Genomic DNA, 9,832 nt, shown 5'->3' with positions numbered 1-9,832 from the left:
TGATATCTCCAACTTCAGTCCAGCACCACAGGCTTCATTTAAGTCTTCTCCCTTTCCATATTTGTTTGTCTTTTCTCCAATAGGGAAACAGTTTGTTCCCAGTATCTTTAATACATTTACTTACTTATTTGGCCAGTCCTAGTTTTATAATTGGTAACCTATAACATTGTGAAAAACAAACCTATTAACAAGAGTTAAATATTTGTTATCGGAAGTTTTTTTGTTTATTTTGTATTTTGCCTGAGTATGTATAGTCCAAACAGCCAAAATATCGCATTCAAGAGTTACTTGGAGCTGGGTGTGGTGGCATGCACCTGTAGTTCCAGCTACTTGGGAGGCCGAGGCAAGAGGATTGCTTGAGCCCAGGGATTCGAGGCTGCAGTGAGCCATAATCACACCACTGCACTCCAGCCTGCATGACAGAGCGAGACCCTGTCTCTTAAACAAAAGAGAAGTCCATCTTTGCCCCAGTGGTTTGAGATGCCTTTATCATACACTAAGTTTCCTGGAGTATTTGAGCCTATTTCTGGACTCACTATTCTAGTCCATTGGTCTGTCTATTCATGCACAAGCCACACACTGTTTTAATTACAGAGAGTCTTTAGAGTATTCTTGTAGGGTCAGACCCTTTGTAGCTTTTTCTCTTCAAAGTTTTCCTGCTATTCTTGCATGCTTGATTTTCCATGTGAACTTGGGTCAGCATTTTTAGCCCAATAAAGAAGCATATTGATATTTTTATTGTGGATGGGTCAAATGTTTAAATTATCTTAGGGAGAACTGACATTTTTATGACGTTGAGTTGTCCTATTCAAGGACGAGGGATGTCTTCCATTTGTTCAAACCTACTTTTGAGTCTTTTAGGAGGTTATTTTAAAGCTATCCTAAATAGGCTTTGCGCATTTCTTGTTAAGTTGCTTTTTTTGTCCTTTTGAATTTTTTTTGTTGCTATTGTAACTGAGGTTTTTCTCTACCATTAGAGTCTCTCTCTCTTTCTCTTTCTCTTTTTTAAAAAAGTAGAGACAGAGTCCCCCCCGCCCGTTGCCCAGGCTGGTCTTGAACTCATGGGCTCAAGCGATCCTCTCATGTTCCACCCACCTCGGCCTTCCAAAGTGTTGGAATTAATTACAGGTGTGAACCTCTGCACTCGGCCTACCATTATATTCTCTAACTGGCTATTGTTTGAGTGTATGAAATCTACTGATTTCCGTATGTTAGTTGTTTTTTTTTTTTTTTTTTTTTTTTGAGATGGAGTCTGACTGTCACCCAGGCTGGAGTGCAGTGGCATGATCTTGGCTCACTGCAACCTCCACCTCCCAGGTTCAAGAGAGTCCTGTGCCTCAGCCTCCCGAGTAGCTGGGACTACAGGTGCATGCCACCACACCTGACTAATTTTTGTATTTTTAGTAGAGACGGGGTTTCGCCATGTTGGCCAGGCTGGTCTCGAACTCCTGACCTCATGATCCACCTGCCTCGGCCTCCCAAAGTGCTGGGATTACAAGCGTGAGCCATCGCACCTGGCCAATAATTTATTTTTTTAAAACCAGTTATTTAGAAATCATGAATTCACAGCTTTCTCTAATTGCCTATTCTGCTATTTTATTTTTGGGTCTTTAATAAATATTTCTTATGGCCAGTTTTTTTTTAAAGGCAGCAGAATCGGTTGGAACATAAATGATTGAGTGTGATGATAATTCAGAGCCCAATTCCTGCAACTCCCGTTTGGACTCTGCTGTCCTCGAATGGCAAGCAGGTGACTTAGTGTAATGATACTCAGCCTCACTTTCTATTGCAGTCCGTTTCCCCAACGCTGAATCTGCCAGCCAGTCTAACATATTCGCACATCCTGTGCAATGGCCAGGCCAGGACAGCTGCAGCCTCTGGGGCTTGCCCCCTCCTCCCTTGGCTCCTGGCGGCTTCCCACCCCACCCCTGCTCCCAGGCTCTGTCTCCCGTTCTCCTTCCTGTTTCCACCCTCCAGGGCTGCACTGGAAGGACCTCAGTTCCAAAACCTCTTTCTGTTCACCTCAGGTTGACCATCCTGCCCTATTTCCGACCCCAGGGGCCCAAGCCCCATGCCAGCGCCTCAGCTGACCACTGGCCGAACACTGGCGAAGCCTCCATGTAGGGTCTTGCGGTCCTCCCTGCACAGTCACATGCGTCCCCTCCCCACCTGGTTTCTCTTTTCCCCACTGCCTGCTTCAGCCTGGCTCTTGGCATGGCCCACACAATAGATAAGGAGGAAGAGGATAGCTTGGGAGGGTTTGGGAGGCTGATGTGCCAATCCAGGTGGGAGCTGGCAAGGCCAGAGCAGACACTTCAGTGGGGCATGCCAAGGGTCATTGAGTCAAGATGGCAGAGGCTAGACATGAGTACAGGGCTGAGGAAGGGCAACCAGGCAGCCAGAAATGTCTCAGAGCCAGGGGCGTGGTGAACAAGCAGGTAACATGAGGGTGCGCACACCCAAGGACCCATACCACCCTCGGCGGCTCTGCTCTGCTCTTACAGATGCTCCTCCTGGCCCGGAGCTCCCAGCCAGCCCACAGCAGCTCTTGTCTCTAGTGGTTTCTGCCTGTCCCTGCCCATCATGCATCTCTCCTACCTAGAATGATGCACAGCTCCTTATTCCCACTTCCGGAGCTGCATGTGTAGCTCCAGTCATTGGAAAAGCAAGCACAGCCTGGTACTGAATTTCTCCCCTAATTCACTTTCTGCCGGTTACAGGAGGGGCATTTACCTGCCACTTTGCAGAAGGTGAGAAAGGCACCTCAAGAAAAGGAATAAGCTGAAGTGAATAAAATTCATATTCACATGCTTTCTTGTTTTTATTTTCTTTTTATTTGTTTATTTTTAGAGACAGGATCTTGCTGTGTTGCCCAGGCTAGAGTGCAGGGATGCAGTAGTGGCTCACTGCAGCCTTGAACTTCTCCTGGGCTCAAGTGATCCTCCTGCTTCAGCCTCCTGAGTAGTTTGGACGACAGGTGTGCACCACCATGCCCAGCTAATCTATATTTTTGAAGAGATAGGGTCTTCACTTGTTGCCCAGGCTGATCTCAAATTCCTGGCCTCAAGCAATCCTCCTGCCCGGGACTCCCAAAGTGCTGTGATTACAAGCATGAGCCACCATGCCTGTCCTTGCTTTTACTTTGAAGTCAATCAGGCAGCATAAAAAAAAAAAAAAGTTCTGGAGAGGCCAGGCGCGGTGGCTCACACCTGTAATCCCAGCACTTTGGGAGGCTGAGGCAGGTGGATCACAAGGTCAAGAGATCGAGACCATCCTGGCCCACATGGTGAAACCCCGTCTCTACTGAAAATACAAAAATTAGCTGGGCGTGGTGGCAGGTGCCTGTGGTCCCAGCTACTCGGCAGGCTGAGGCAGGAGAATCACTTGAACCCGGGAGGTGGAGGTTGTAGTGAGCTGAGATTGTGCCACTGCACTCCAGTCTGGTGATAGAGCTAGACTCCGTCTCAAAAAAAAAAAAAAAAAGTCCCGGAGAAACATATCAAAGAGCACACAGCTAGCCAGACAAGTAAATTAGCCTTTGGTTGCCCTATTCCTCACTTGTGTACAAAGGCGTGAACGTGTGTGTGTTTGTGTGCGTGTGCATACACACGTATGTGTTTTAAGGGGTGTATGACACCTCCCCACCCAGAGAGAAGCCTGCTCCCTCTTCTGTGATCCCCTCCCCAATTCTGTCTTGTAGTGGACAAAAGCCTTGTGGTCATTCTCTCTAGGATTCAGAGCCCAGCCCCAGATCTAACCTCTCCTGTCATCTTGGGCAAGTCGCTTGACTTTTTTTTTTTTTTTTTTTTTTTTGAGGCAAAGTTGCCCAGGCTGGAGTGCAGTGGCGCGATCCCAGCTCACTGCAACCTCCGCCTCCTGGGTTCAAGTGATTCTCCTGCCTCAGCCTCCCAAATAGCTGGGATTACAGGCACCCACCACCACGTCCAGCTAATGTTTTGTATTTTTAGTAGAGACGGGGTTTCACTATGTTGGCCAGGCTGTCACGAACTCCTGACCTCAATCACCTGACTTATGGAGGATAATAACACCTGTTTCTCAGAGTGGTTAGAGTAAATGGAGGCAAAGCACTTAGCATCCTCTCTGGCACATGGAAACAGTAAACAGGAGGGGTTATTAAGGTGCCTCTCAGCCCTGAGAGTGTACTTGTGTAATATTAAACATTCATTGGCCCCTGCAGAGACAAAGGGAAAGCTTCCCTTTCTCCCCGTGAAGGCTCGCTGAAAATCAACAGACAAAAGGAAGATTAATTGGAGAAAAGGCAAAATTTATTTCAACGTGCAGAGCATGAGGGAATCACAGAAGTTACCCAATAACCCAGTGGGGTACAGGTGCATGCGCCCTTCTTCACGGGGGAAGGAGAGATGGGGGACACGTGGCAATTTGAAGGACAGTCAATGGTTCTTAGGGGGGAAATGAATGAGTCCAGCGTCCAGATGATAATTAATAATTTCTTTGGACATTGAAAGGGAAAGAGAGCAGATAATGGTTTGGGATGAAGTTTATCTGGCTGTAGGTGTGGTGTTTAATGTTCAGTCTCATATCCTCTGGGATATGAGTTTTAACCTCTAGCTAATGATATTCCAGGGAAGGTAATTGTGTTCCCCTTTGGCAGGTCCCGTTTCTAGGCAGATAAAGAAACTTCAGAGAACAGCGTCATCCTGCACTTTGAGAGAGACAGAGGATTCAGAGAAGGAGGCAGGGAGGTCAGATAGACCTTGAGGCTGCTTCATGTCAGAGCGCCATATTTTAGGGCAACGCTTTCTGAGCCCCAAACCCCCCATCCATGTCAGTTGCTGTGCTGGTACCAGGACAAGAAACATGAATAAGATACGTTACCCCTCAAGGTTTTACAGCCCAGCCAAGGGAGGCAGGCGGGGCAGGTGCAGGACAGGAGAGCAGTAACAGTAACAATACAACATGGTGGTCGGGCACAGTGGCTCAGGCCTGTAATCCCAGCACTTTGAGAGGCCAAGGCAGGCAGATCACTTGAGGTCAGGAGTTCGAGACCAGCCTGACCAACATGGTGAAACTCCGTCTCTACTAAAAATACAAAAATCAGCCAGGTGTGGTGGTGGGCACCTGTAATCCCAGCTACTCCAGAGGCTGAGGCACAAGAATCGCTTGAAACTGGGAGGTGGAGGTTGCAGTGAGCTAAGATCTTGCCATTGCACTTCAGCCTGGGTGACAGAGTGAGACTCCATCTTAAAACAAACAACAAACAAACAAACAAGCCCGTGGATTTGGTGCTTATGAGGTCAGCTTCTGCTCTCAGTGCTATGTATGAATCAAATCACTTCATCCTCACAGCAATCCTATAAAGTGGATTATTGCCACGTCACAGATGAGGAAATCCAGGCCCCTCTGCCCACACTCACGGCCAGGGAGTTGGAGGTCAGGGTGCTCCGGAGGCTGCCCTTTGAACCGTCCCCTGCTGCAGCTCTCCCTGGAGCAAGAGGGCACAGTCCAGGGAATTCATAAAAGGGACTATGCGTGGGTGCAGAGGTGCCTCTCAGACCCAGAACCAGCCCCCCAACCCATGGCGGTTCTCTGTGTTTCCACTTCTCAGATACTCCTCGCCACGCTGTTGCCAGGATCCATATCTGTCCCTCCCCATGGGGCGAATGCCCCCTCTCAGGGCTGGTCTTTATCCTCCATGCCCCCAGATCCTGCCACAGGGCCTGTCCCTAGGAAGTACCCCGGAATGAATGGAGGAGACAGGCTGAGTGTTGGGTGTGGGCTGAGTGGGGGACTTGGACAAAGGCAATGGGAGTAGAGGGGGAGGTCTGAGCGGCTGTGGGTAAGTGGGACAGAGTCTCAGATCACTTGCTGCCAGGTGTGGGCCTGGGTGACCCACAAGTGGTGACCGTGCACGCTGAGACAGGGGACACAGGTGGAGGAGCAGGGTTGGGGCTGGGAGGCCATGACTCAGGGATCTGAGTTCAGGAGGAATCGAGTTGCGGGAGGCCCTGATTCCAGAGTCATTGGCTCAGCACTGTCGTTGAAACCATCCAAATGGCGGCATTATCTAGAGAGCGGGCCCGCCTCGAAGCAGGCCGAGGGAGACTCCAGAGAACACAGACGGGAAACCAGAAGGGCAGTCAGCTAGGATTCAGTATCGAGGACCTGAAGACCTCAACATCCTGACAGTTGAGGGGCAAGGAGCCCCTGCAGGTATCGCTGTGCAATCAAGGGATCAAACAAAGCCCCCGGAAGTTCAGGCAAGATCAGCCTACCAAGTTCCACTCCTACTAGGTTAACAGGCAAAAAATTTAGGTGCTTAAAATAACACTTTCCGTTAACCTGAATATTTCAACATTTCATCTTCCCCCAAGTGATTCATCCTCCATGAGTTAAGGATAATAAAGCTCCACTGTGCTTATATAGCTGAGGTTATTCCAGTAGGTGTGACACCTGACTTCATTTTGAGCCTTACCTGATGTGACATCACACCCACACTGGGCATGGCAGAACTGAGTTTGCTCCCATTTTTCAGATGAGAAGACTGAGGCCCCAACAGGAAGGCTCTGGAACGCAGACCTTCTGGGGCCTGGTGCAAAGCTGATTCCACAGCACCAGGACCAGATCGCTGCATGGATCCATATTCAGCCCACTGTGTGGATGGGGGCTTTGATCTCTGGAGGCAATGACCCAGGAAGTGGAAAACATTCCAGGGCAGCTGGTTAGGCAAGGTTGGGAAACGCATTTCCAACTGTTCCTGACACAGAGGGGGCGCCGAGCAAATATTTGCCAAGCGGATAAAAATTTCATCATTCTTGTTGCTCAGTGTTGCAAGTTCCTGCCTCGAACACACAGGGTGGGTGGGGCGGGCCCTGGCAGAGGCCAGGATCCTGCAGTCAGTGGTTAATTATTCTAAGAGTTCAGGCTTGCAGGAGGCGGGACGGAGCTGGGGGGAGGGTGTGTGTCTAGTTCATTCCTAACAAACTCCTGCAAAGTTAAACTGAAGCTCTGTAGTCCTAGAAAGGTGCGGCTAGATCGCCCACCTCTAGGCAGGTCACCTCCGAGCCTGTCCCGACCCAAGGAGGACCTTCCCAGGAGAAAAAAGCCTGGGCTGGAATCAGCCTTGGTTTCCTCGCTGCAGGTTGGACTAGGGTAGGGGAAGGGCGCCTAACCCAAACCCATTGGTTAAATTCCACTGCTCAAGGTTTCCCTGTGGAGCTGAGAAACACATGGCCATCTTCCCTGAGCTTCTCATGCGTTTCTGTTCTCACCTTGATCCTGGAATCTGGAAAACCATGGCAGGCAAGATCCGCTGGAGAAACTCCTCCCCTGGAGAATTCTAACTCCAGTTAGGTTCCTCTAGCAAACTAGCTGTGTGCCCTGAGGCAAATCACTGAACCTCTCTGAGCTTGTTTTCCCACCTGTAAAATTAGTCTGTTGTGAAATAGATCATTTCACAGCACCCCCTTCTCTCTGGAAATGTACTCTAAAAGACTAGTTTCTCCTCCCTAGTTTGGAAGCTTTGAGAGGGCTGGGACACAATTCTATTTGTCACTCTCTCTCCTCCAATGCCGGAAGTGCAGAAGGCACTTAACATGCTGAATAGGTAAAACTCCTTTAAAACTAATGGGAAGAAACGCTTGGTGTTTACTCTGCATCAAGCAAAACAGTTTCTGTGGATTATCTCATGTAATCCTCATACTGCTCAGGAAGGTACTTCTTTTTTTGAGATACGATCTCGCTCTGTTTCCCAGGCTGGAGTGCAGTGGTGTCATCACAGCTCACTGCAGCCTTGACCTCCCAGGCTCAAGCGATCTTCCCACTTCAGCCTCCCAAGTAGCTGTGACTACAGGCACATGCCACTCTGCCCGGCTCATCTTTTTTCTGATTTTTGCATACAGATGAGGTCTCACTATGTTGTCCAGGCTGGTCTTGAACTCCTGAGTTCAAGTGATCCTCCCACCTATGCCTCCCAAAGTGTTGAGGTTACAGGCGTGAGCCACTGTGCTGGCCAGGAAGGTACTATTTTGCCCGTTTTACAGGTGAAGAAACGGGTCTGGGCGCTGTGGCTCACGCCTGTAATCCCGACACTTTGGGAGGCCGAGGAAGGTGGATCACGAGGTCAGGAGTTTGAGACCAGCCTGGCCAACATGGTGAAACCCTGTCTCTACTAAAAATACAAAAATCAGCCGGGCGTGGTGGTGAGTGCCTGTAATCCCAGCTACTCGGGAGGCTGAGGTAGGAGAATCCCTTGAACCCGCGAGGCAGAGGTTTCAGGGAGCCGAGATCGTGCCATTGCACTCCAGCCTGGGCAACAGAGCAAGACTCTTATCTCGGGGTGGGGGGGAAAAAAAGAAACGGAAGCCTGCAGAGACTGGGCAGCATGTTCGAGGTCAGGCTGGCTTGTGTGGAGTGGTTGGGACTGGAAGCTGGATCAGAACCTCACATGTTTGCAGACAAACTTGTCTCCTCAAAGTGGCAGACCCATTCCAGGAAGGAAAACTAAAGCTTGTCTGAGACCGGCCAGAAAGGGGGGAGTGTCTAAACTGTTTCACTTCCACTTCTGGGAGAAGGTGCTTATGATGGGGAGTCGGGGAGCCCCTCCATGTTGGGGTTCCCTGTCTACACTGCTCCTGACTGCAGTGGTCAATTGTGTTATTTGCCCCTAGGGCAGTGGTTCTTGACTGGGGGTGATTTTTGCCCCCCAGGGGACATCCAGCCACATCTGGAGACTTTCAGTTGTCATAACTGGGCAGTGTTACTGGCATCTAGTGGGCAGAGGCCAGAAACGCGGCCAAGCATCCCCCAGCACACAGGACGGCCCCCATGACAAGGAATCATTCAGTGTAAATGTCAGCAGCGCTGAGGCTGAGAACCCCCGGTGTGGAAAACGGGGACTCTGCAGTGGACTCTTGGAAGGGCTCTCATCTGAGTTTCTTCTTCGGAAGTACACGATTCCCATGTTTTAGGGGAGGAAACTGAGGCTCCGAGAGGTTGGGAGTTACTTTAGAGCTCTTACTTGGAAAACCAAGATTCTAGGCTGTGTCGATTTCTCCTGTCCCTGCGGACTTGGGAAATGACTCAGCATCAGGGGAAAGTTGAGGGGATACAGTCAGGTGAAAAGAGGAATAAACTGAGTCAGGGAATCTGGATCTGGCCCTGGCTCTTCATAAATTCAGTGTGGCCTTGGTAAGTCACTGCCCCTCTCTGGTCTCGTTTCCAAAGGAAGGGCCAATAAGATAACTTCGAGCTCTCCCCAGTACCGCCTGGCAGGACACTGCCCCTGCGCTGCTGAGATGGTGCCTGAGGGCTGGAAAGACGGGGAGGGGCGATCCAGGTCGTAATGGGCAGGGGGGAGTTTGGGGCCTTCTCAGACACCTACGTCCACCTCTGCACAAAGGATAAATGCCAAGCAAGGAGGATGGAATCCTTACCCTTGGGAAATGGGGAGAGATGTTCTCTTTGAGCAGAAAGAATCAAACTCCCTGGGTCCACCCACTCCGGGAATTCCACAGACCAGCCCCCAAGTGTGAGCTTCCAGAGTTTAGAGCAAGGTTCTCCTCCAATTCAGCCCAGCTTAGCCGAACATCCCAGCTGGGCTGGGACATTCCTCCTTGGCATGGCACAGGCTTCTGTTAAGCTCTGGCCCCATCTTCTTCTGGAAATGAGATGTACTATTTACCTGCTAGGAGGGCAGGTGGTGGGAGAGTAGCTTTGGGTGGGACCACAGACATGTCACAGCAAAATTCACCTTAAATAGCCCAGATGCCAGAAGGGAGAACGCCCAGGATTATGCGGTGAGGGATGGCTTGCTAGGGGCTAGCCCGGTCACAGAAGTGGGGAGCTCTGGGGC

The sequence above is a fragment of the Pan paniscus genome, chromosome 23 (assembly GCF_029289425.2).
Source record: "Pan paniscus chromosome 23, NHGRI_mPanPan1-v2.0_pri, whole genome shotgun sequence".
NCBI lineage: Eukaryota > Metazoa > Chordata > Mammalia > Primates > Hominidae > Pan > Pan paniscus.
The sequence above is the reverse complement of the archived record's forward strand: the minus strand, read 5'-3'. Positions refer to the sequence as shown.